Here is a 21,994-nt window from a genome sequence, read left to right on the forward strand (position 1 = left end):
AGAACTTAGTAGTGTAGATTCTTGAACCTTGGTATAGTAATAAATAGCCATTAAAGCTCTAATTGGTATGTCTACTTATACACATACTTTGCATGTCACTGATGAGCATTTAAACCAAAGCACTCATAGGAAGGGGAAACTACTGGGCAGTAATAAACATGAACCATACTAAACATTCACACTTAATGTATAAGAAAGACTAATAAATTATAAAATGGTTTAGAAGACAAATGATCTAAATATCTTTTATGACCTTATCAAATGTAGAAAAAAATGTCATATCAAAGATTCTGCCTTATAGGGTCCTCTGTTACTCCTTTTTAAATGAAAAGTTAGTAAAGTAAGTCTCCTACTAGATATTAAAGACTGAGGAGAGTACAGGTGTGAATTGCTTGTTTTCACTGGTACTCTACATTAATATATGGAGTTTTACCTTTTGTATTATGTCCATTGGTCAAGGAAGCCAGGATCATTTTCCCTAGGCACACTACATTACTGGTATTCAGTATTCCCTAAGGATTATTCAGTGAAATTCAGAGGCTTGAATAATGCCTCAAAAGTTTGAATTTTCTTTTATTTTTGAACAGGTACAGGTTGGATGAGGGTAAGGGAAGTTACTTTTTAACAGCAAAGCCATATCTCATTTAAACTTTGGCGATTTTTGCTTCAATTTTCCTTTTTAGAAGTTGTCTTTATTTTTAAAACTAAAGTAAGAGAGGTGAAGAAATAGAATCAAAATCAGTAAAAGTAAACATGAACAGTTCACTTGACCTGTAAATCTCAATATGATCATAATGATTTTTTCATAGTGCTTTTCATAGTCTTGGGGATTATTTATTCCAGGTTTCTCATTGGGAAGATGAGTGTTATGGATGGGATGACAGTGGTATTTCTGTAGTACATATTTTTTCATATATATTGTAGTTTTTTGCTCACCTAGGACATACCTGCCATACACTAAAATATTGATTTCTATTTATAAAATATAAATTTAAATAAGTTATTTGACAGAAACCCTGTTTGTCTAATTCATATCGTCAAAATGGATTAGACAATCTAATGTTAAATTTCTTTACTTACTGTCTAAGGAAAATTATTGTGGGTATTTAGGTTCCTGATGCCATTTTACTAATACACATTTATCCAAATGAAAGACCACTAGATCTGCTTACATAAAACTATTTTCAGATACATATTTGAATACTTTGTTTTGGTTCCTAAGTGATTTATTTTTAGTATGGATCTGTTTGCTGATGTCATACTAATAGTACAAAAATTTAGCTTTCAAGCATCCTTTTAGAAAAGTTATACTTTAAACAGATAAGAATAGATGTTTAATCACAGTTGTAGAGAATAGAAATGAAATTTTATTTTAAAGTTTCAAATCAAGGCATAGTAGCTATTTTAGCTTTGAATTTGGCTTCTTCTTCTGTTTTTCACTCACCCAAATTCATAGACAAATGCTACTAAAATATAATGTAATGCATATTTTCTACCAATTAAAAAAAGAACAAACTGTGAAGTAGAACTTCACTTAAGAATTTGGAATTATAGCCAGGCTTGGTGGTGTGCTCCTGTAGTCCTAGCTACTTGGGAGGCTGAAGCAGGAGGATTGCTTGAGCCCAGGAGTTGGAGGCTGCAGTGAACTGTGATCATTCTACTCTACCACTCACTTCAGCCAGGGAAACAGAGCAAGACCCTGTCTCGTTAAGAAAAAAAAAGAAAAGAAAAAAATTGGGAATTATTTTTAGTATGTTGTAAAATTTCCTATTGGCATTTTTATTATCAGGAAAATAACACCTGTATTCACTGAAGCTGTGGAATATATTCACTGTCTGAAGTATGCTTTTTATTATTTAATACATTTTATTAATAAATAATCAAATATAATTTTGGGCAAAATTGAGGGTTTTTCACTCTCATTATCCTTGTACATTTTAATGAGATTCCTAAGTAAAGTAAATAAAATGCCTATCAATTATTTAATAGAGAAAACATCATTAGTTTACCTTAAATCCTTATTTTGTTTTCTTTTTTAGGAGCAGACTCACAATGGTGAGTCAGTATCATAAATATACTAATTTTATTAAATGAAGAGAGAAAAAGATTTGATATTAAATGATTTAAAAATAACTTAAACTATCATTTATTATGGTCTTATTAGCTTTTCTTATATACTGAAATTGCAAACCTAGACTGTAATAAAAATAGTAGCAACAACAAAAAACACCAATATAGATACTCTACTTTGTACATTGTCTAAGGAAAATTATTATAGGTAATTAGGTTTCTGATGGTATTTTACTAATACATATTTATATATTTTGCAGATTTTAAAGACACATTCTTTTTTCTTTGCCATGTATTTTCTTTAAACACATTATAGCAACTTAGGAGGTTTTTTTTAGTATTACTTCTTATCCTAAGATTAGCTTTCGAGTTAATATATCTCTTTCAGATGTTTCTAGGAATATCTGATTATGAAAAAAATACAAAAGTAAACAATTCTGCAGTCTTTTAATATTTGTTTATTTCATATAAGTCAATATAATCCATGTATTGTGTAACTAATACATGTCACAGTTCTCCCCAAATTTCTTCACGTCATATACAACCAAGAAAGACACAGTTTTAGAACTCACATGTACACACTACCCATGGCTTTAAGAAAGTGTCTGAAATGAGAGTTGCTGTATTTCAGTTGGCTTGAGATTATGCCAGTGGGCTTTCTGTTCATTTTTTTAGACCATAGATCTTTCACTGTTACTGAACTCACCTGTAATTTTTTAAAGTATTATTCTCTGTCTCTAAGGGTGGATTCGTGGTAAATCCATGAAGCTAATGAATTTTAAAACAGAAAGGCCCTTCACCTGCACAGGCCTCTTCCAAGGCATTGGAACGTGTTCACAGGGTCATATGTTTTTTGTAAAATTTGCAGAAGTACAGTATTGAAACACAATCTTTTAAGGTTTTGATTTCATTCTCTGACTTCTCTGTTAACACTTGTCCTCATTTATGGTGACTTAGGAGTAACCAAGAGCATTTTGGAATCGAGTTAAGTGAAAGTTCAGTTGGTGATAAATTCAGTCTGGGTTTAGTAGGGTATTTTTATGTGATTTGCAGACACTCTTGTACAGTTTAGTTATTGCCAGCTATTCTGATGAAGAAATGGTCTCTAAAACATTTCTATTACTTATTATACTTCCTTACTGATTGTGACATAAATGTGCAAAGCCAGATGTCACATTGCAATTTAAATGTGTCCTATGTAGCACCTGAGATAGTGGGTGGTAGAATAGAAACAGTGTTTTTAGTATATGGAGCCAGAAGGTAGTTTGGGGAAACTTCTTTCAGTCCTTAAATGTGTAGAACAGTAAGAGTGCATTTGGTTCTCATTGATACCTAGTCAAAACAGAAGTTTTCTCCTACATATTCTTGGTGAGTGAAGTACATAGAATACACAGAGCACATGTCAAGTGTAGTGTGTAAAATTACAAATGTACCATGCATTCTCCCTCTTTTGATGAATAAAATATAGAATTTATCAGAATATACCAGTGTCTTCGGTGCACAGGCTGGAGTAGTGTAACACGCGTGAGCACTCGTGGCAGTGCAGGTGCGTGTTGTATGCACGCCAACCGTTGATGGTAGGCAACATTATAGAAAGTGACGCTATGAAATTACTATGTGAAGAGACAATCGTAGAGCATGTAGCTAAAATGTTAAAGAAAGAATTAGAAGAGAATGCCAAGCAATTAGTTAATTGTTGTTTACTTTTCTAGATTGTTGGTTGTGGTCCTTGTCAGCTTTTAAAAATTTATTTGTTGTGTTTTCTTTTTGTTTTTCGTCTTCTAAATAACTATTACTTTGGTACCTGATTTTCTATTGGTAATTTTTCTATTTTGTTTCTTAAAGAAGGATTCCTAAATTTTACCATCTTTAGATCCCACAAAACCTGAATCCATACTCTCCTTGTTAATTTCTCAGGTGATAGTTTTGAGAAATTGGCTTAGTGCTCCACTGGACATCCATAGGTTGAAGTGTGCATTTCAGGACATTTCAATGTATCTTTTTGATATTGTATCTTCTTTGTATTTCAAAGATTTAGGATTTAGGAGAAGGGAGACTGAAAGATTAAAAATTTAACACATCAATTTATTAAGGGACATTAATTAAGTAGATAAGATAAAACATTCATTCAGTGAAAGACTTGAGCTAAAATAACCCATTTTCACAGTTTATGTTAAATAAATGCTTGGTTTAAAACCTTCTTATTATAATATGGACTAAACTAAATGAGTTTTAAACTAAATAAGGGATAAATAAATTTTAAAGAAATTATACCAATGGACTTTGTTTTTATAATCTCCTCCCACTGCCTTCTTCCCCATTTGTGGAAGTTTTCCTCAGCCTCATCCCCAGCTCTCATTGCACCCTTGTGTGGAGAACACTATTTATGTTATTTTTCTGTAGTAATGATTTCAATGGGTTTCTGTAAGTTCTGTAATAAAAAAATCTCTTGGAACTTGCCAAGACAATACAGCAAGAGTAGATACGTGTAGGTATACTGATTTTTCTAGGATATTTTATAATTTGGTATTTTTTTTCTACACACTAAATTATTTTATGACCTAATCCTAAGATGTTCTCATTGTTAATTAATGGGATTCTGTAAAGATAATTTAAAAGAATGTTTATAAGTAACTTTTGAAATCTAATTGTGGGAAGTTATGTGAATGGGACTGTACCTTTAAAAATGCATATAAACAGGCATGTTAGATAGCTGGAGAGAGAAATAGTGGTCATAACAAATATATTATCTGATAAGTTGATTTAGGACATTTATATGTGCATTGCCATCTATTTGAACCCTTGATGAGTAGACCTTTATTAAGCTGTGATGATTACTGAATATGAAATGTAACCAAGATTATTTTTTATTCAAATATAATTTAAATATTCATCAAAGAGAAGTTATGCTTGAGACTGACAGAGACTATTAACATCAAAAAATATAATTAACTGCATTGGGTATCATGAAGCAGAGTTAGCCAAATAGCCGAGAGGTCTAATTGCTCTGGAGTTTGAGAAGCAATGGTTTTATTTTATGCTGTAGCTGTGGAATTAATAGTAATGTGGTTTCCTATGTGGGCCAATTAAAAGCTGCCTGTTAAGGTTCATTGCTCTATAGGAAGCCCATTGAATACCACTTAGTAAACAGGATTGACATGTGAGTGTGTACAAGATGATAAAAGAAGAAAAAAAACCGTGAAAATGAGAAGTAGTGTTAAAAGCAGTCTTTGAAAACAGTTCACGAAACTCTTTACCACGGTCGTGTGGTTGTGGGTGCTGTGATTCCCCTTTCAGAGTCAGGCTGTCTTTCCCCAGCTGCCACGGAGATGCCTGCTGATGGGCTCGCAGCTGAGGCCTCCGCAGGAACTGCCACGGGCTGAAGGGATCTTAAACCCAGCTCCCCAGAGGCAGCCCCCGTTGAATGCGCGAGTATAAAGGCTAGGCCTCCTTATCCTTTTGCTTCATTTCCGGGACATCTCTGATGGGCTCTCCCAACTCCAGAGCTCCCTCCCTGCGGGGTGTTTTGAGCCTTTGTTGCAGCTGCGCTGGCACTGGCAGTTGTAAGAGCACTCCCAGTGAGCCCCAAATTCCACTTCCCATGTTACCCGGCCAAAGAAAGGTACCAGTGTGAAATGTGAAAACAAGTCCTGTCGGTGGTATTGGTTATATATGTCACAGGAATCTGGCAATTAAGTGTAGAAACTATTAAATAAAAGAGTTTTAAAGCAAACAACAAACAAAAAAAATTGCTCAATTCAGGTCTTAAACTGCCTTTTTGCATTCTAAAATTTATCTTTCTCATGCTATCCTTTTTTTAAAATAAAAGCAATATTCTGACCTTTGTGACTCTATTAAGCTTTTTAGCTGAATACAAAAAGAAAATGCTCCTGACTGAACCCAAAAGGTTCTGCTTTTGCTTAGGCTGTAGAGATTTAAAAGTGAGTAGACATTCTAATGGCATTTTGACATTAATGAGGTTACTGAAATGGAAAAGTTTGAGGGTCAAAGATAAGAGCAGTATCAAGATCTTCTAGTGTTTCTTTTTGTTAATAATGTCATATCAAATATGCTTAATAACTTGACCATGATTCCTAACAAAATATGTAATGTTATGTGTGAGTGTATTATAATACTTTTTTGCAAATAAAAATAATTGTAAAGCTTCACAGGTGTAAAATACACTACCTCCAATACAGTCATTAAATTAAGATAATATATTGTAACTTTTGTAAAACATGTAAAAATCTTAAAATTGCTTAATATATTTTAATGTGCACACTATGATAATGTGTATAATGTGTCTTTAATCTGCAAAAGTAAGGATGTTTTTCTAGCTATGTATTATTTAGTGTGCTTACCCTGTGTCTATATGTGGCATAAGAGTGCACCTTAGCTTTTAGAAGAGCACAGTGTTTGCCGCCTCACAGCACACTGCCCTGTACCTCCAAGCCGGCTCGTGGTGTTAGCAATATTTAAAACACTTGAGCCTAACATTTTTAGGTTTTGATGAACTGAGCCTTTCAGACAAGTTACTGGTATGAAGCTAATTCAGGCTAAGAGTATAATATGGGAATAGAGGCCTCTGCCTTCATTGTAATTTTTACAAACTTATACAGATTGCTTATGTAAACTGTAAATCAGATAAGTTTTAATTTGGTTTCTATCATATGGTTATGGAACCATGCTTAGCTTCTGAAAATTATATCTTCATCTTTCATTCATTGACTTATACTGCCAAATGATTACTGAGTTCTATGCAGTATAAGCTAATATGCCAGGCACTCTAAAGGTATTTATGAACAACTCTGGTGAGATTATATATTTGCAAGAGTAAAAATTGATGTTTATGGAGTATTTTAGAATAAGGTACAGCGTTATGCACTGCACATGGTTCAGAGATTCTTAAAACAGTGACTAACCCCTCAAAGATATTATAATCTGGTGAAGAAGAGGAGTTAATGTACAGAGATAACTTTGATACTAAATTTCCCTTGTAGTACAACAAACTTTCAAAAATTGGTGGAAAAGGGAAAGTGGTGAGCAATGGCCTGAGATGGGAAAATACACTATATGTTGAGGGAATACTGAGTAGGTCTTTTAAAGGAGTTATCCAACTTCTGTCCCCACTCTTTCACACTTTTTATGCTACACAGCTTCTTCGTCAGCTTTCTTCTTCATTTCGGGCTCTGTGAATTCTCTTCTTTCACTTAGGCCAAGGAGGAAAGGAAAGGATCTTTCAGAGATTACGTTGTTTATATATCTCAAAATTATGGAATAGTTCTACAAAATATCGTTACATTTTAAAAATTACTTTTATCTCTGTAATGTCAGCATGGAAAGTAGTACTAGGATTTGTGGAACTCTTTCTAATTAACTCTGAAACAATAGGAGTTCACTCTTTATAGCAGAGAACAGTAATACACAATTTCATATCCATTTGTTAATTTTCCACTGTATAGATATTATTTCAATGTGGTATATTTAGTGTATTACTATGCTTCCAAAATTATAGGTATTCCTACATGCAGGATATAGTGGCATATAATGCCTTCTACCACTTTTTCTTTTTTTTTTTTTTTTTTTTACCACTTTTTCTAATACCAGAATCACAGATGGATTTAAAATTATATTTTCCCTCCCTCTCTTTTCTCCTTCCTTCTTTTCTTCCTTCCTTCTTTCTTCCTATGTACTTATAACTGTCTATCTTTTTTTAAAGATAATTTCTTGCTTTGTGACTAAGATGCAGCTAAAGGACACTTCCCTTGATCTGTGCTTTTTAAAAATGAGCTCTTTGGGTAATAGGCTGTAGACTGAATGCTTATGAGTTGGTGTTCAGTTATCGAGAATGCCATCAGCAATGCCTTGTTGCTTTCTTATCAGCTACTTCCTGCTGTCAGCTTGGCACTTATTTCAATAGAAAGGGATTTGCATCAAATGTAATGCCTTATTATATACAGCTAACATGGGTTTTTAATTGTGCAAACACATGAGACTCCTGCAGTGGTAGTCAATTTGATAAAAGGATTAGATTATGAATATTTTGTCATGATTAAAGATTAGTTCTGATTTATCAGAAGTAAGCCAGTGAAATTTGTCATATATTTATCAGTCAGGTGAGACTCCATTAATCTGAGAGTGTATGAATCACAAAGTAGCCATCTCTGTATATGTCTCTGATGAATTTGGTTATTTATATTCAGATTATGAGAATTACAGATTGTTTTTGGCCTTCCACATCTCCTGTACTGCTCAGAGGATCTGAAGAGTCTGTGGTTTTAGTTTTTGGCCATTATTTTTCACCTCTTGTCTTAATATTAATTAGGTAAACATGTATCCAGAATTTCTGCAGTTTTTATTAAGGAAATGACAACTCATATGTATCTCAACATATTTTGAATTGTTCTTTGGTAAAGAACCTTCAGTAGCTGGCACAGTGGCTCACACTTGTAATCTCAGCATTTTGGGAAGCTGAGGTGGGAGGATCACTTGAGTCCAGGAATTTGAGGTTGGACTGAGCTATATATGATCGGATTACTGCACTCCAGCCGGGGTGACAGCCAGACCCTGTCTCTTTAAAAAAAAAAAAAAAAATCAATAAAATATAGAAGAATGAAAATTCCAATTTATTCTAATTCAGAAAGTATTTATTAAGTGAATATTTCTTGCCATAAACAAGACTAGGCATGGGGATGGGTTTAAAAGAAGGCTAACATCTAGCAATCCAGCAGAGAGGTGAACCTAAGGTCCTAGAAACAACTAAAGGTCACCGTATGAGACCTGATGCAGCAAACTCTTTGCAAACACTCTTTTGAGGTGTTTGGGAAATAATACAAGTAAGCACATAAGAAATTTGCCATTTAATTCTAGGCATGGAAAATACTTTGTGAATTTTGAAACAACCAAAATGCAAAATACAGCATACCACAAAGCAGAATGTGATTAATTGCCAAGTTAATTATAAAGAGTTACCACTATAGGGAAAGGAGAGAAAGACCACTTCAATTTTGGATAATCAAGGAAGAGTTTAATACTGTTTGGCCAGCATTGTTTGTATTGACTTTCTCTGCATACCTCTTTGGCTGATGCTTCCTGCATATGTGTGTGCCACCTTGAAGTACTTGACGAGGAGTTGCTCCTCATAGGTTTACATAGAGGGCATCATTGGGAGTTGAGAAACAATAGTAAGCTCTGCTAATTTTCTCCTTAACAGTTCTTCAAATGGATCTTCTTATTAAGGAAGAGATAGTTCAAGAAGTGTACATAGTAATTTCTGTGATAACTCAGTTCAGACTTATTCATTGAGTTTTAGCTCAGTAATGTGCTAGCTGTTTTAAATTATACAGATACCAAGATTCTCAAAATCTCCATAGAAAAAGTTGTCCTATTGGGATGTTTTCTGTAGAGACAAGTACTGAATTGTGCATGTGGAATAGATGGTATAGTAGAGACATGCTTAAGAGAGAGGGAGATCTCACTGAATCAGTGTTCCTCTAGCATGTGGTTTTGGTAATTCAAATTCCCTGGACCTTAGTTTCCTACCTGTTTTAATACAGGATTATGTTAGAACAGTGATTCTTAAACTGGATTCTTGGAGAAACTCTCAGGTTGAGGGGGTGAATGAGGATAGGGGAAGGGACAGTGAAGGGAGTATGGAGAGTCTTGGAGCAGAATTTCACTACTATATTTCCAGGCCTAGCTCCACTTCCATTTCTAATTCACTGCCATTAAGCAAATTTTTCATTTTTTAAATAAAATTTTTCTTGACAAAGACGTTTGGTTGCCAGAATCTAATTTCTTAATACTGTATTTGATGATAATATGTAATTCATGTTCATATTTGTTACCAGCACATACTTGCTACTACTACATACTTGGCTAGTAACATTTTTAAATTAGGGTAGAGGGATCCTCTATTAGGATAGAATATTTGTATGAAAATTCTTAGGAGTTGGGATATAATTTGAGTGTGAGGGTAGAATCTCAATAAGTAGCTGGTAAGGTGAATTCTTTTCTAGGTTGGAAAGAATGACATAAGGAAACACAGATCATGGTTTTTGTGGGGTACAGAGTTGAAATTATGTAGTTAATAGAAAAGGATTCATAACTTTCAGATTAATTGCATAGCTCTTTGTTTTCAGAATAACAGCTTTCACTTTGTTGAACTTTTGGAGAAACATTAACTCTATATATTTCCCTTGCCCTCTAATATTAATGTATTAATTCAATTCATATTATTCAAAGTTACTCATTCATATTTCTCAACCCCTTCTATACAAGATATTCCTATGAATTTGTTTATAAAGTATGTCATATTTTACTACTAAAATATTTAAGAAGTTGCATGAGGAAAATAAATTACTTTAAAATAAAAATAAGAAGAAAAGTTTATTTAGCTGGAAAATAAGTTTGATGCAGAAACATAGTACGTGAAAATTGAGGAAGATCTGGAATTCAATTTGGGTAACGTATAGTAGTGCTTTCTTGCCTCTTGATTAAATAAACACTTACAGAATATAGAATCATTTTAATTAAAAACAGGAAACTTTTCCTCAGTTGATTAAATACTTTGACAAAGAATTATACTTTAATTTTTTTTTTTTTATTTCAGCATATTATGGGGGTACAAATGTTTAGGTTATATTACCCTTGCCCCACCCAAATGAGAGCTTCAAGTGTGGCCGTCCTTCAGATGGTGTGCATCACACCCATTAGGTGTGAGTATCCGTCCCCTCCTCTTTCCTCCCACCTGCCCAACACCTGATGAATATTATTACTATATGTGCTCATAAGTGTTGATCAGTTAATACCAATTTGATGGTGAGTACATGCGGTGCTTGTTTTTCCATTCTTGTGATCCTTCACTTAGTAGAATGGGCTCCAATTGTATCCAGGGTAATACAAGAGGTGCTAGATCACCATTGTTTTTTGTGGCTCAGTAGAACTCTGTGGTATACATATACCACATTTTATTAATCCACTCATGTATTGATGGATACTTGGGTTGTTTCCACTTCTTTGCAATTGTGAATTGTGCTGCTCTAAACATTCTAATACAGAAGTCTTTTTTTATAGAATGTCTTTTTTTCCTTTGGGTAGATACCTAATAATGGGATTGCTGGATCAAATGGTAGTTCTACTTGTAGCTCTTTGAGGTATCTCCATATTACTTTCCACAGACGTTGTACTAGTTTGCAGTCCCACCAGCAGTGTATGAGTGTTTCTGTCTCTCTGCATCCATGCCAACATTTATTGTTTGGGGACTTTTTGATAAAGACTACTCTCACTGGAGTTAAGTGATATCTCATTGTGGTTTTGATTTGCATTTCCCTGATGATTAGAGATGTTGAGCATTTTTTCATATGTTTCTTGACCATTAGTCTGTCTTTTTTGGAAAGTTTGTGTTCATGTCCTTTGCCCACTTTTTAATGGGGTTGTTTGATTTTTCTTCTTGCTGATTTTCCTTAGTTCTTTATAGATTCTAGTTAATCAGCCCTGTATCAGATGTATTACATGAGAATATTTTCTCCCATCCTGTAGGTTGTCTGTTTGCTCTCATGATAGTTCCCTTGGCTATACAGAAGCTTTTTAATTTGATCAGGACCCATTTATTTATTTTTGTTGTTCCTGTGATTGCCTTTGGGGTCTTCATAAATTCTTTGCTTAGGCTAATGTCTAAGAGCTTTTCCAACATTTTCATCTAGAATTCTTATAGTTTCATGTCTTAGGTTTAAGTCTGTTATCCACTGTGAGTTGATTTTGGTGAGAGGTGTGGATCCTGTTTCAGTCTTCTACATGTGGCTGTCCAATTTTCCCAGCACCATTTATTGAATAAGGATTCTTTTCCCCAGTGTTTGTTTTTATCTGCTTTGTCAAAGTTTAGATGGCTATATGAGGATGGTTTTATATCTGGGTTCCCAGTTCTGTTCCATTGGTCTATGTCTATGTCTCTGTTCTTGTGCCAGTACCATGCTGTTTTAGTTACTAGAGCCTGGTAGTATAGCTTGAAGTCTGGTAAATTGATGCCTCTCAATTTGTTCTTTTTGCTTAAGATTGCTTTTTCTATACAGCGTCTTCTCTGGTTCCATACAAAGCATAGAATTATTTTTTCTGGATCTTTGAAAAATGGTGTTGGTATTTTAGTAGGGATTGCATTGAATCTGTAGATCACTATAGATAGTATAGACATTTTAACAATGTTGATTCTGTCGACCCATGAGCATGGTATGGTTTTCCACCTGTTTATGTCCTCTTCTATTTCCTTCCTCAGTGTTTCATACTTTTCCCTGTAGAGGTCTTTCACCTCCTTAGTTAAATATATTCCTAGGTATTTTCTTTTCTTTGTTGTTATTGTGAAGGGTATTGAGTCTTTGATTTGGTTCTCAGTTTGACTGTTGTTGGCGTGTAGGAGTGTAGGAATGTTACTGATTTCTGTTCATTGATTTTGTAACCTGAGACTTTGCTGAATTTGTTTATTAATTCCAGTAGTCTCATGGCAGAATCTTTGGGGTTTCTAGATATAAGATCATATCATCAGCAAAGAGTGATAGTTTGACCTCCTCTGCCCCAATTTGGATGCCCGTGATTTGCTTCTCTTGTCTGATTGCTCTGGCTAGGACTTCCAGCACTATGTTGCTGGCTAGAACTTCCAGCACTACGTTGAATAGAAGCGGGGATAGAGGGCAACGTTGTGTGGTTCCAGTTCTAAGTGGGAAGGCTTTCATTTTTTCCCTGTTCAGTATAGTTTTGAATAGATGCAAGTATTTTTTAAAAAGCTACACTTCCAAAAGTCTTCGGATTTTATTTCTGTACCTTAAGTTTAATTTGTATAGTAATTCTGTCAACATTTGTTGCCATACTGTCATCAAATTGAGGTCTGTAAAAGCAGAAATCATATTGCTATCAACTATACTAGAAATTTTTTGTTTATATTCAAGTTTTGTAATACTGATGAAAGACATAGCATCAAACATTTTGGGAGTCAGAAAAAAAATCTTTATTAGTTAATTTTCTTCTTTATCAAAAATCATATCCAAACCAAGGAAGTGAACTTTAAGATGAATTTAAAATAGCAACAGCACAAATCTAGTTTACTCAATTTTGCCCTCTAAAACTCCGTTTAGTTGCAGGTTCTTTTGCATTGTTTCAAACTCTAATCCTCTGAGCGGGTAATTAAGGGACCAGAAAAGCCATTTGTGGAAAAGAAGAGCCATAAGGGTGAAAATATTTCTTCACTGAATGATCCTTAAGAAGTAAATAATTACAAAAGGAAAAGATTGGGGATGACCAATCTAAATCTGAACATAATTAGAAGAAATAGAATATGAAAATCAAAATGCTCGGCATGTACAACAATCTCATATCATAACAAGACTAATTAAATATTTAGAAACCAAAATCCCCTCACAATTTGAAGAAAAATAACCCATGACAAAAAAGGGTCTGTAACTTTGGAGATAATTAGCAAGGGTTATAGGAAGGAAAAACATCACAGATTGGCTCCACTGCTCTGCAAGGTCATGTCTTATTACGCTGTGTCTTTTATATAGTCTGGTAACAAGTTTCTTGCTAATTTAATCTAACTAGGGCATCCCATAGCAATTTCCCATTTCCCCTGTTAAAAATGTGATAGTTTCTGCAAGTGCAAACTGCAGTAAGTTAACATTTTTATAAATAATTGCTCTTAATTGATACAGGTAATAATATATTTTTGAATTATTAAAAGTATAGGCCTTGAAAATTTGGACACAGAAGCAATATTTTTAAGTGTTTCAAAATGTTATGGTTTTTATCCCCACTTATATTATCTTATTCCTTTCATTAAATAGTTAGACCTGATGACCCTGTGAGTGAAACTTAGTCTCAGTGGCATGCTTTGTAAATAAATACTTCTTATTTTGCTAATAAAAGCAAGCACATTTATGTTGAATGTGCATTTCTGCAAACAAGAGATTTTGTACTGGATTAATAAGGCTCTGAGTGAGTCAAGCCTAATTTGCATTAAACTGACCCCAAGGTCCAGTAAAAACTGTGAGGAATTCCAAAGGTTTCTAAAACATAGAACGTTGTTTTTAGCAAATCAGCATTGCCATTTCAAAATGCTTATGTTAGTAATTAATGTGGAATTTTTGAGAAAATTTTTGGAGTTTCCAAGATGTAAATTAACTATAAATATGAAAGTGTACATACTTTGTAGTTATAATTCCTGGCACAATATTTTAGTCAGACACAAAATGATTATGAGGGGTATCACTTATATGTTATTACTGTTTTCAACATTTGAAAAATAAAATGATAGCCTTGTAGAATTGAGTTTACATGAGATTTTACTGTCAAGCCTTTGTGTTGACTTGCCATAGATTACCGGATAATTTACTTTTTTGGCTGGGGTCTTTCCATTTGTCTTATACACTATAATCTTTTTCAGAGAAATAGATTTATGTTCATATATTGATAGTATAGAAAGACAGTTTGTGGTTTTGCATATGGTTATCATTTTGGTGATAAATTGAATTTTTCTGTAATTTTTTGTAAGTGCAATTTAAAAGACTTAATCAGAGTTGTAATTTTTTTTTTTAAAAAAAACAGGATTATATTTTAAACTTTTAAAAACATCAATATATAAGAAATTGATTGAGGGCCGGGCGCGGTGGCTCACGCCTGTAATCCTAGCACTCTGGGAGGCCGAGGTGGGCGGATCGTTTGAGCTCAGGAGTTCGAGACCAGCCTGAGCAAGAGCGAGACCCCACCTCTACCAAAAATAGAAAGAAATTATATGGACAGCTAAAAATATATATAGAAAAAATTAGCCGGGCATGGTGGCGCATGCCTGTAGTCCCAGCTACTCGGGAGGCTGAGACAGGAGGATCGCTTGAGCTCAGGAGTTTGAGGTTGCTGTGAGCTAGGCTGACGCCACGGCACTCACTCTAGCCTGGGCAACAGAGTGAGACTCTGTCTCAAAAAAAAAAAAAAAAAAAAGAAATTGATTGGAATATAAATTATATATATTTTTCCAAATTATATATCTATACATATACCAGTATTCATGCATATTATGCTAGAGATTCTAGAAGTAACTTTATTTCGGTAATGATTTGAAAATACTTTAAATAACACAATATTCTGTAATGCAAAAAGTATAATATCCTAAAATGCCTAGAGAATTAAATTCTATGTGATGGTTAGAAATCTAGACTACACAAATTATTAAATAAATTATGAGAAATAGTTATGTGACAAATGGGAACATTGTTATAGAACACCTTTTTTGCCATATTAATTACACACCATTTAGCTTCCTAATGTTATGTTTACTTAGCAATTAGTTAAGCTCACAAATCATCATTAATAAATATTTAAAGAAGGCAGGACCCACTTAGCTCTACAGAATAAAACTTTAGATGATAAAAGCATTTTATTATAAAATTGAAAAAAATCAAAGGCTTGATTTAACATTCAACTCAGTTTCCCTCTTGCATCTCTGAGGATGATTGTAACCTTATATCTTGAAGCATAACTTCTTTGTGTCTCCTCTCGGTTCACTTGATTACTTTGCTTGAGCAAGTCTATTTGCATTGAAGCTCACCTATTCATGTTCTAAGGTCATCTGGTGTGTCTGTAAAAATTGTTCTAAACTGGGACTGAAAAAGACAAGTGTTCTAATGGCTGGAGTGCTCTGGGTCATTTGGAATTTGTTAGCGAATGCAGAAGTGAATGAAGCTAAAGAGTACTTTTTTTCCCTTCCTGTTAAATAAGTAATCTATCTCTTAAGTGTTTATTATTGGCATTTGTGAAACAAAACTATATTCAAATTGATGGAATTCTCTGAGAATCAGATGCAGCTGATTGAAGCAGAATTAGATGTCTTTGGATGTCTGTTGTTTATTTTCTATTAACCATATATATTCACAAGCAGAAATAGCCAGGCCAAACCATTCATCATTATTTCATTTATGAAACAGTGAATTCTTATCATGTGCCAGGCATATAATCACTTCTAGTAAGTATTTATAAGTTGGCAGCTTCTCTTTCTTTTCCCTTTAGTGTTTTCTCTAACTTTGTGGTAAAGTTTCTAAATTTCTTTAAATTTGTGTACTTCAACAGAACATAATTTACTTGTGAACATATAATTTATTTTTATTTAATAATTGAGACTCAAGAATGAATTTAATTCCTATAGCATTAATTAACGAATGGATTTATATTGTAATAATTCAACTGTAGCTGTTGTGTTCATTTAGAGTATATAATTCACCTGTGGATGCGGTTTATTTTCTTCCAGGATACTCTTGAATGTTCTGTTTATACCTGGCACTTTGAAAAGGAGTATTTTTACATGATACTCTGGTACTATGAAAGCATTTATTTCCTCTCCAGAAAGTGAGCATTTTTAACTGAGACAGAAAGTAACTCGGGGGGAAAAAAAAAAAAACAGACCTATCATTGCTAGTATTTTGTAATTGAAGTTTAAAATCTAACAGATCCCAGTAAAAGATAGAAATTATTGAAGCAATCCTTACTGAACATTGAACATACAGAACTAATAAAAAATTGGACTAATTCTTTAATTAATAATTGCATGATTTCAAATTTAAGCAAACTTGAATTTGTAGTTTCTGTATGATATACTGAGGTTTTCGATTGAACGCTAGAGTATTTGTTCAAGTTGGTAGATTTTGCATTTTTAATCTTCCTTAGAACTGTGGTGAATAATGGCCCCTGGCAGGAGATAATGAAATTTTCTTAATTTATATTTTCAAGTAGAAGCTTCAATTGAAAATGGCATCCTATGGCCTGGGGACATAGCTCTAGTTCAAGTTTCAGGGGAGCTGCAATAATAATGCGGTGCCATCGGTGACGGGGAACGATGGGACAGTGAAGAAGTAATTTAAGGAAGAAAAGAAAATGCACCAAAGCTTTATTGTAGCATATCTAATGATCTGCTGAAGATTCCCAATGGTTTTTGGAGCATGACTGGAGAAACTAATGTTATCTTGCCAAAACAGAAGCCCCTGCTTAATCAGCAGAACAAGACTATTGATTAAAACACCTCTCACAATAGATTACACATGGAATCTCATCTCCATACTTTGCACTTGGTAAAGTGTAATAATGAGCATAAGATAATCAAAAGACGAGCAAAAGCAATTTTTTGGGCCTTGTACTATTCAAGATTAGAGTTGGAATGGAAACAAATTTGCATGAATAGTTCAGCCTGTTTTTAAAGGTGTACACAGGAAAGAATATGCACGGTGTAGGATCTACTATGGAAGAGTATAAGATGTTCCGCTTCTTTAAAGGTTTGCAAATCTGTGTCCATCTTATACAAGGGACATTGTTGTTATTAATGTTTTTGGTAGTGGCGATGTTTTGGTTGAGTTTTGTTATCCAGGCATTGTGCAAAGAGTTGACTGCATTATCCCATTTAACCTAAACAAACTTCTAAAGAAAGTATTACGTTTTACAGATGAGAAAGCTAAGGTTGAAAGGTTTAATACATTGTTTATAGACTCAGAGTTAAGTAAGCTGCCGAACTGGACTTAAACCCCAATTCTTTTTGATTCTAAAGCCTCTGCTTTTAAACACTAATCTCTTCCCAATTAGCAAATGAGTTTGCTTCTGAACAGAGATAAACAAAATACTATATTGTTTTTGATACAGTTTATTCTCAGAGTGTAATAAGTAACCTGTGCTTTGTGCCTTGTTTCACTTACAGTTTTAAAAGATTAACGAAAAGGAACATATTAATAGTTTGTTTGCATTAATATTTCATTAGTAATGAGGCACTATGTCTCAAAAAGATAATGTTTCTTCAAAATACTGCTGTTAATCTGCGCATGACATTTCCTAAGTAATTTCCATATACTTGTATGTAAATTAATGACAATGTATTTTTATGAAATGCCTTTTCATCAGTTACACATTTTTCTTGAGAACATTTATCTTAATTTCAAAAAATACTGTGGATACCATAAAAGTTAATATTGAGACCTGAGAACATTGATTACCTCTGGAAGATAACATATACTGTTTGCAATAGTTTTGACGTCTTGCTATCTGCAAATTGTGATGGCTAAGAGATAACATTAGATATTTTTTAAAGTATTTTTTGAAATTTCTTCTCTTACTGAACCTGGGCAATATCACTGACTTTAAATATTTACTCTAATTTTTGCCCATCAGTGAATATATTGGTATTTTCTTGTGCATAGGAAATAAATTAATAAACTACTATCTCCAAATTTTTTTTTTTTCCCTTCGGCTTTTAGAGATAAACATTTGGCTTCATTCTTGAATTGAATTATTCCCCCATTTAGGGTAGAAGGACTACAGGAATGAGTTTTTAAATAATGTTTAAAATTCAGTATTTTGCCCCATTTAAACCAGTTTAGGGCCTATAAAGCAGAATTTAGGATTTTCTTTGTTGTGGTTGATGGATTTTATAAATAAGATATAAGTTTTATGAATATTAATGCCAGAAATCGTACTTTTATTCTGGTATTTGAACTTGATAATGTTAGAAAGCATTTATTATTAGATTGATTTTAGTTACTTGGAATTCTCAGGTTGAGTGTTGTACTCTTTGTATACTTTAGAATAGTAAGAAAAGTCTTTAATATGGTAGTTAGAAAGTTACAGCCAGAAATTACATATAGGTAACATTTTTGATAGTGTCTTTAACCCAGTGATGTGAAATAATGATTAAACTTTTGTCTTTACATGCCAAATTTGAAAAATTTCAAAATGTAGTTAGAAGAATATGAAAAATAATTAAATGTTTAGAATTTGGGACTGAGTGCTTATGCACTTTTTTATTTATTTTTTAGTTAGCATTAAATCATCAATTAATACCCCAGACATTGCTTAGACATTATTTGCAGGGCCTATTTATGCCCCTTTGTTCTCTCTTAAAGCATTTATTGCCTTCCTAGCGTTGAGCCACTCTATTAAAATTTATTTGAGTAAATAAATCAAAGGTTGAATATAGAAAAATTTGCAGTGATTACAATGAATCATATTTTTCTGTTATTTTAATAACATCCTGCTATGAAACATGGTATATTTTTACAGATTCCCAAAATTTTTATTTCCAGTTTATTGCTAGAAAGTTTTTAGAAAAACATTATACTTTCCCTCTTACCTATTAAAAAACGGGCTCATATTCGATGTATACATGTACTCAGATAGTATACTTCCAAGTCAGGAAGTGATATATAACTAGCAGCTTGTTCAAAATTAAAGCAACTAAACCCCTTGATTCCTATAGTTAAAATTAGCAAGAAGACATGTTAACATAAATCGTACTCATCACTTATTTTCTATTTCACTTGTATTGTATTAAGTTTCATACAGCAAAAGCATGTGTTGCCATACATATTTATTCTTTACTAAAGTAGCTCAACCTGTCTCGTTTTCACCTAGTGGTTCTCGAACAAGTTGCATGTGTCAGAATCACTTGCAGAGGTTGTTAAAACTAAAATGGCTGAGTATCCGAACCCAGAGTTTCTGAATCTGCTGGTTTTGAGTGGGGCCTGATAATCTGCATTTCTAACAAGTTTCCAGTTGATGTTGGTGGCATTGTTATGAGGACCACATTTTGGAAACCACTGCTTTAACTATCTTAACTCATCTGTGCATCCTTATAAATATTTAATAAGTTATTTGAAAGTTGAAGTGTTCAAAATGTTTCTGGTATTTATTGATGAACAGTAATCGTAATTCTTTCAAATTGTAATCAAATATCCACTTACTTAAAAAACCCTGTTTTTCTCTTCTGCCTTGTTCTCAGTCACACTCAATTTTTATGCTTAACATTTAAGAAAAGTGCAGGTTATTCACGTAATAAATCCACTTGGCATTATCAAAATGTACTGATAGTTTAATTGTTAATACAGTGAGACTTTTATTGATAAAGAAATCTTTTCATGTGTGGGAAGAAAAAGAAGTCATGCCAGGAGCTATGCTCTGTTACCAAGAATACAAACTACTGAACCAACACCTTTTTTTTCTTGTCTTAGTTATGCCTTTTCAGTTTCATCAGAATTAAAACTTGAAGCTAAGCCCTCAGTGTGAATTTACTTTGCTTCTGTGGCTAAGTAATTGCTTTCTCTTTTGTGATCTTTCTAAATGATAGCAATTTATAGTTTTACAATCTTACCAACAGCATATTGGTTCAGGATTTTCACCTTTTTCTTAGTATTAACAGCTCACATTGGGTATTCCTTCTCCCTTGTGTCCTTATACTGTATTTGGAAACTTAACTCCTTGCTTCCTTCATAAAGAATATATATAGTCTTTATTTTTATTTCCATGATTTGGTCCTCTAAAACCTTAGATTCATTTTTATATTTTTATGAATCAAGATACTGGTATGCAAAGCTTTGATTATCTTATACTTCTTACAATTAAGTTCCTCTTCTTGATGACCGTTTACTGTTTTAGTCCTTAATTTCCAATTTTTCTCAAGATTGATTTCTTGTACTTCTGAGATATGTATGTGTATTTATATATAAAATATATATATTATGTTTATATATTTATATATAAATTTTCCAAATGTAAAATGAGCATTTTTAATACTTTGGGAGGCCATGAATTTAGGAATTTATATAATTTTATTTACGGGAACTTCATTAAGTCTCCTTACCTTCAATTGTGCTTAAGATTATAGTTGGAGAATAAACACTTCTTGCTATCTTAAAGCAAATGTTTTGTACAGTGTGGTTATTTAAAGAGATAAAAATTATGTGGTTGATATAAACTATCATAATTGCTTTTGACAATAATTTGAACTTGTAATTGTGGTCAGATGACTAATGCAAAGTTGTTCAGAAAAAGAATAAATGTGGGCAATTATTTTTTGTTTTATGGTTTTGGTCCTCATTCAAACAAAATGTAATGGAGATGAGAATGCTTATCTCTTGTATACTACTTGCAAAACATACTTTGACATTGAGAAATATAAAAAAAATTTCCAATCCTATGTTAGTCATATTCATTCATCCAGTTACCTCTACTGGAAAAAAATTGGATAATCTTCAATGTATTCTTTATTTGGGGGAAATGATATAAATTCCCAAATCCTTAGAGCTACTTCCTCCTTCACCTTGGTCAGAAATCCTTCAAATTCTTGGTCCATTTCAGCCTTAAGGCCAGTCCCCTTTCTCTCCCATATGTTCCTGGTGTGGTGTTGTGAGAGGAGCCTTCAGTGAGACGAGAAGAGTGATGACGTATAGGAAACATTTACTCACAAGTGGAATTGTTATTTTATGGGATTTCTATAATGAAAATATTTAAACACCATTTGAAACATAACAAAGTTTGGTTGAGTAGTTACATTAATAAAATGTATAACAAGGGATTGTATAAAGGTTATGTAACACATAGGAGTTTACATTTCTTCTTTTCTGAGAAGTGTGAGAGTAAGATAAAGGGAAGGTCTCTGTAGGTCTGAATAAGTAACAAGAAGGAAATAAATGGACTTTAGTTTTTAACGGGGACCATGTTAGTGATTGAGGATTCCTGGGAGATCAAGAAATTTTTATAAAGCAGTGAAATCTCTTGCTGCTAAATTTAAGAAAGAAGAAAAAGAAAACATCAGAATTACATTTTTCTTTTTTTCTGTTCTGTTCTTTTCTTTTTTTTTTTAATGAGACAAGGTCTCACTCTGTTCCCCAGGCTGGAGTGCAGTGGCAATGTCATAGCTCACTGCAGCCTTGAACTCCAGGACTCAAGCCATGCTTTCTACCATCCTGAGTAGCTGGGACTACAGGCACATGCCACCACACCCAGCTAATTTTGCTTGGTTTTTTGTAGAGACAAGGTCTCTCTATGTTGCCCAGGCTGGTCTTGAACTCCTGAGGTCAAGTGGTGGTCTAGCCTCACTTGAGGCTCCCTTTGGGTCAGCCTCCTAAAGTGCAGGGAT

The 21,994-nt window shown here is 33.3% G+C and overlaps 1 protein-coding gene across 4 annotated transcripts in view; it reads left to right on the forward strand.

The window, feature by feature from the left end:
- ADGRL2 (adhesion G protein-coupled receptor L2) overlaps nt 1-21,994 on the forward strand; it is a 190,799-nt gene that overhangs the window by 113,601 nt on the left and 55,204 nt on the right. The gene's annotated exons all lie outside the window — the stretch shown is intronic.

The sequence above is a fragment of the Eulemur rufifrons genome, chromosome 8 (assembly GCF_041146395.1).
Source record: "Eulemur rufifrons isolate Redbay chromosome 8, OSU_ERuf_1, whole genome shotgun sequence".
Classification (NCBI taxonomy): domain Eukaryota; kingdom Metazoa; phylum Chordata; class Mammalia; order Primates; family Lemuridae; genus Eulemur; species Eulemur rufifrons.